The 6,720-nt window shown below is 41.3% G+C and overlaps 1 protein-coding gene across 3 annotated transcripts in view; it reads left to right on the forward strand.

Moving 5' to 3' along the window:
* The window catches only part of LOC111873317 (chaoptin), an 831,716-nt gene that overhangs the window by 575,745 nt on the left and 249,251 nt on the right, over nt 1-6,720 (forward strand). For all 3 annotated transcript variants that reach the window (XM_033755049.1, XM_023867926.2, XM_033755050.1), the window contains exon 3: nt 344-425. The gene's annotated coding sequence lies outside the window, so the exon portion shown is untranslated. The remainder of the gene's footprint in view (nt 1-343; nt 426-6,720) is intronic.

Consider the following 6,720-nt stretch of genomic DNA (forward strand, 5'->3'; position numbering starts at 1 on the left):
TCTGATGATGGTTTTATTAAACCGAAACATGTAAGGCAGAAGTGATAAAGAAGTGACCTATAAATTGTTACACTCGACGGACTTTCTATTGACTTTGTTCCGTTTTCTTATTTCGTGTAGGATATTCCTCTGCTCACTGACTCTAATTAACACTTCTTCATTTCTCACATAATCGGTCCAACTGATCTTCTCCATTCTTCTCCAACACCACATTTCGAAGCTTTCCAGATGTTTCTGATCTACTGCCCTAAGTGTCCAAGTTTCAGCCCCATACAGAGCCATGCTCCAAATGTAGCATTTCACTAGTTTCTAAGCATAAGAAAAGTCTTGTTTCCTCTTGCAGGAACCTTGGAAGAAAGGCACGACGATTTTCAGTACACTCCGATATTCTCCTCAGCAAAGCCGGAAAGGAATATTCTTCAACGGTAAGCAACAATCGAAGTCATAATAAATTTATGTTAATGTGATCATAATTAATGTCTCTTTCAAGTCATCAGCAAAGGAACAAAAAATATGGGTGGATAGTTTGCACACTATTATTCAAACAATAAAAACCGTCTCGTTTTTTTGTTTTTTTGTACATTTCTTTAACTTTTTCCAATTCACGATTGGCCTTTGGGCTGTTAATTATGCTTGTAAATCTGAGATGAACGTGTTCGAATAATTTTGATACGCAGTTTGAAACCTGCTGTTAGGTTGCTGGAGTTGACGTTCCTACAGACATAACTACGAACAGTGCTTTCTCCTGTGATGTGACGCTATGTAGTTCGGTAGAAGTTTGCCAGCATTTCGGACGAGTATACTGACACGTGTATGAGTGATTATAGACGAGGTTTGGATTGGTAATTGGATTTATTGAACACTTACAGATCGTAACTACAAGTAACTGTAGCGCTATCTTTAATTCACAAATTCTTCAGTTCACTAGACCATATACTAAATTTCTTCAGTCTGCTACGTCTTCACCAGTCGTTGCCTGGTAAAGGCTTTTAAGGCGGACGTTCCACTACCTCTGGGTTCCCGAAATGTCCCCATGACTCAGTTACCAGCTTCACTGCTGCAGTTCTCTAATTAACTCACTCAGTCACCAACTAATTTGTTCAACTACACTTCATTAATTCAACCCAATTGGTCGAGTGGTATAGCCTCGGAGCGGACCACATAGAAAACACCGTTTCCAAATGTATTTCAATGTTGCGGGCGGGCTGCTGTCTGAGAACGGGTCCAGTACTGTTGTTCATTTACGAAGTTGTTGTAGAGCAATGGTCATTGTCGCGTTATTTTTTTCGCGGCCGTTGCCTAGCAGTGGTTTTCTATGATATAATACTGTCTCCATCTTCAGAGCCGAATAGTAAGCCGCAAGCAATCAGCAAGCAGCTTGCTGATACACAGCGTCTCATCTCAGAAGTAGAGCCAGTTAACACAACACTTCTTGCTGCCTTTTTCATACTGGATTCTTGCTCCACTTACTCTTTCACTTTGAAGATGGAAATGATATGCTATTCAGAAATGTCGTTTGACTTTAGCGTTCTGCAAAGTCAGTCAGAGTCAGAGTCAGACTTACTTTACGACTGACTGTTTACCGCCAATAAATTTTTCTTTGCGACAAGAATTTTTTAGACTCACGACCAATATTTCTTTTCCAAATAGACACTTGCGTTTGTAGTCCTTACGTAACATCCTTTATGACATAAGGATGGGTCTGTCGTTTAGAATTGCTACTGGTTCTCGCCAGCTCATTCATTCTAAAGTCTGAGTCCCGCGGGACTCATGGCCATATTTTACTGTCTCAAAATCGAGACTTCCACAACATAAAGGGCCAGGTCCCTGTATTTACTAGTGTATCCCCTAGAAACTGTGTGGCCCTGTTATATCCCCAGGCATTGGGTTCTCTTTTCGTCGCCTCCTACGACTCGCAGGGTTACGATGGAGGTATTCGACCCCGCCTCCACACTGGATGTTCTGCACAGTGGTATGTACGGGGAGATATAAGTGTTTATGATGACCGCTGTGACAACCCCAAATCCCACACTATTATAGTCCTGCTTATCCGTAAACAAAATACAATTTGATCAAATAATAAACCGCCTCTGTGGTCTAGTGGTCAGAGTTCCTGGCTACAGATCCAAGCAGTCCGGGTTCGATTCCTGGCGCTACCAGATTTTCTGAGAATTAGTGGGTCTGGATCGAGGTCCACTCTGCCTCGTGAGGATAATTGAGGATCTAATTCAAGGCTCCGGTCCAGAAAACCGAAATTAACGGCCGCGGTGATTCGTTGTGCTGACCACACAACACCCTCTATCCGCTGAAGTTGGAACTAACTTCTCCGACAAGCGGCGGTCGCTCAGTCGGTAAAGTCCGCTTGCAGACTGAAACTGCGAAGTTTTTTTATTTTTTGTTTTTTATCAAGGAACAGTTGCAACTCCAACTATAAGAGGCCAAAGTGTTTCATGTAGCGTACATTTCACTTTTATGAGTTTGTAACCACAATTTGCTTACATTTAATTTGTACCTCTCTCTGCTCATGTGTATATTTTTTCTCTGACCTGGTCATAGTATCAGAAATGTGCCTGCCAGCTCTAGTAATTTCTGACAGTGAAAATGTTGTCATATACCTCCAGCCAGTTGCGTTTATAACACGTAAAATATAAATTTGAATCAGTAGTTTAGAACCAAACTGATCTGAAAATTTAATTTATTAAATACACAGATGTAATTTAATTTATTAAATACATAAGTGTACTTTATCTGTTGGTATTATAACATTGATCTCTCTACAGGCCGTGTACCGATATATAAACGCAAATTTAATTACCTTCCTTTCCAGCTAATGGTTAAAAGCATGGAACAGAACAATTAGAAATATAACGTAATTAATGGATGAGGGTGCGCGCGCAATATTTCGCATGAAATCGTCAGTTGCCATGAGAAGGTTTCTAGGTCCCCTCTCTCCCGAATTAAGCTAGGGAGAGAAGCAGGGAAGAATGTGGGAAGACTAGGGAAACTGGTATATTGCAGTCAGCTGTATTGTGACATGTAGACCCATTGCCAAGCAACGGCTGTGTAAAAACAGCCGTTGCAAAGGAACAGCTCTGTGGACACGTTGTCTCCCCGGCAACGAGATAACACGCAATAATGGAAGATGCTTTTCCTGTGCGGTCCGTGACAAGGGTACGAATGGATAACCATCTGTTATTACTAGAGAGTTTTGAGACTGCAGTCAGAGAAGTAGGAGGTTAGTGTGAGATGGCCGCCAGCCTGCGAGGACGTGAGCCCTGGAGCAGAGAATCGTCCACTGTTAGAAGATGTGACCAAGCAACGCATTGAAAACTGTGACTGGGAACACTTGTCTGTGTGTGAGAGTAGTTTGTAAAGTGTAGTCACGATTTGTTTAAGGGTCCAGAACATCCGATTACAAATCCAAATCCCGTCTATAGCCACTCAATAACATGAAGATGTTGAATAATGAAACAGTAGAAATACGCGTTCAAGGGCGTCGCAATTTTTTTACAAATTCAGTACTTGCGGAACGAAATATGCATTAAAACAGATAATGTAATATACTCCGTGGCCCGTAGTCCGCAAGTGAACTATACCTATCGAGCGACCGCCGCTTGTCGGTGAAGTTAGTGCCAACTTTAGCGGATGAATTGTGTCGCGTGTTCAGCGAAACGGATCCCCACGGCCGTTAATGTCGGGTTTCTAGACCGGAGCCGCTGTCTTTGATCTTTGTTCATCGTGTAGGTGTCTCCCACCCTTCATATGCGGACTGGAACAGATAAAGTTTCCGAAACTTTGTGTTCTTTTGTGTTTTTGAAACACCAGACGAAGGAGAAGGTCCAAAAAATCCAATAATCCTAGGTAAAAATAATTTGTTTACTAGTTTAAAGTCATGTTATCAACAACCCAACTTATCTACTCAGTTTATATGACTTATATTACGACCTATTATTGATAATTGACTTTGGAATAAATTTATTTAATTTTTAGATATATATCTAACAGAATATTAATAAAAATTTATTTTGCACACAAACAGTGAACAGTAATGTAACACGTGGAGCGCATTGCTTTGTAATATGGCTCCTGTAACTTCATGAATACCGAATGTAAAGTGAAAACTAACTCGAGCTGAAACGTACTTGAGCGAACTGTGGGAAGTAACAACCATATCGCAGGTTAAAAGGGACAACTGGCAGTGTTAACCAACTTTGTTACAGTTATATCCCGCAGTTCCGGTTTCACCCCTACCCCCACACCCATCTATTTGTTTATTACATACTTGTAACACTTAAGTGTCGAAACAAACATGTACAGTATCAGACAAACAGATCATTGTTGTTGTCGTCCTGATTATCAGCGAAAACAGACATCACTGTCGAAGCATGTCAACACTGCACATTAACGGATGTAGAAGCGACTCGCATCCTGTTCGCCTGTTTTCATTAAATCGTTCCAAGGATTTAACACTTGACGTAATTGAAAGCTTGGCTGGACATCAAACAGGTGAGCAAACCTTCATACTCTGTGGGGGTGCACAAAGCGCATGCGTCCCCCCCCCCTCTTTTTCCGTCCAATGAAAACTAACATTATCGACAGAATTAAGTAGTGAATATAGTTATGAATGAAATATTTGCGTTTAATATATACGAAATATAAAGGATGATTCTAAATTAGTGTCGGGATTCCCGTGGCCTATAAACGGAAACCTCGACAATAATTTAGAATTACTCTGTATTTTTGGATCGAGCAGGTTACTGTATTTATAAGCGCTAGGTGTTGAGGTCGAATCTTGACTCAGGTTTCTCACGCTGTACCCCTGTCCCTCAAGGAAAATTCCAAGATACTAACCTCGATTACGTCACCACCGGCTGATGACGTTTATTTTGCTGCATTTGTCAGTAGAGCTCGATTATAATGTGATGGAATATTAGGAGAAGATAATTTTCCTGTATGGGCGGAACGGAGGAGTCCACGTTGTCTTACACTAGATATGAGGGGTAGAGAGTTCATTTCGCTGTTGGCACCTGGTTTCTCCGTTGAAGTTGCTCGTAAAGGTCTTACTCGCTCCACTATCCTGTTTCCCCCGCACTTACCCTACTTCACACAGGCTTTTGTCATCACATAGTAATCGAGCCACATCTTAGTCTGTGCAGTGTCGAGTAATGGGGTAAATGGTGAATAGTGAATTTCACAGGATTAGGAATGAAGTGATAATCGAGGCATTATCCCGGAATTTGCTTGAAACGACTGAGGAAGAACTCTAAACCCTTCATTTTAGGCGGTCTCTCGGTTGGGATTGGAACCTGATGCATCCTTAGTCTTACCGCTACACCAATTTGCTCGGTAGGCCCTTCACCTTCCGGAACCTTTCGAACTTAATATTCACTAGCCATCCCTTTATTCACCGCCTCTGTGGTCTAATGGTCAGAGTTCCTGGCTACAGATCCAGAGGTTCCGCGTTCGATTCCCGGGGCTACCTGTAATGCTGAACTCAACAGCCAGAGGCCAATTACAAAATCAGAATAAACAGAAAACAATAAGAGGACTGAAACAAACAGAAAGAGAGCAAGAGGATAAAGGGGTAAGAAAAGAAGAACTGAACCAGCTGTGGTTATTTATTTATTTTCTTTTATTGCTAGTGGGGTGGGACTAGGTCCCTTGTACTCCGGCCACTTCTGGCCTATTGTACCCGCCCCAGATGATAGGTGAGGCTGATTGTGGAGCAGTTGGTGGAATGAAGATTGGCAGGGGAAACCGAAGTACTCGGAGGAAACCTGCCCCAGCGCCACTTTGTCCACCACAAAACCCACTTGACCAGACGCGGAATCGAATCCGGGCCGCCGCGGTGGAAAGCCAGCTGTGGTTATTTAAATTAGAACACAAGTTTCTAAAATTATCTGTAAATTTACAAGCTGCATTAGCAGCAGGAACATGTGCAGCTGAAGGACAGGGGCTCGAGGAGCAACTGAACATGAGAATGTTACGTGTGTTCCGAACAGAACACAAATACCGGCTGTTTCTAGAACTGCGGAACATCATATAGAGCCACTAATATGTTTATTGCAGCAATAAAAATGTAGTTAAACTAAATTAATTTATTATAAAGGCAGTTGCAGGCAAGCACTGTAGGGAGAAATCTACAGCAAAAAAAGGAAGTTGTAAAGAGACAATAAAAGAAGTCACTCACTCACCCAGCATTTTATGGAACCCGAAGGTTCACTACCGTGTTCACAAGAGCCCAACATATCAAAGAAGGAGAAAGATATCAGCAATAACAAGATTCTGGGTTTTTGGACGTTGTCAAACTTTCGGTATTCTAAAGAACACAACTTTTCGAAAACTGGATCTCTTTCTGTCCTAAGCCGAAAGGTTTTGAGACACCTACTCTGTTGCGTCCTTTAGGAAGAGCTAACCTCAATCACTGCTTTTTAGAATACCAGACCATGTATAAGGATCAAAAACCTCTTAAAATCTGAATGACATAAACAATACAAATAGTAAAAATAATTCAATTCTTTATTATTTATGTGCTGAGACAACAGCCCCAAGGACAATTACAGACACAGCACAGTACAGATACAAGTAATTACATACTGAACATACACAACATAAAGTCAGAGACTAATTACAGGTAAGCACTGAAGGAAAAACACATTAATACAGAGAAGAAAATAAACAAACAAACAAAGTAATAATAATAATAATAATAATAATAAT

This window comes from Cryptotermes secundus, unplaced genomic scaffold (assembly GCF_002891405.2).
Source record: "Cryptotermes secundus unplaced genomic scaffold, Csec_1.0 scaffold223, whole genome shotgun sequence".
In the NCBI taxonomy this organism is placed as follows: domain Eukaryota; kingdom Metazoa; phylum Arthropoda; class Insecta; order Blattodea; family Kalotermitidae; genus Cryptotermes; species Cryptotermes secundus.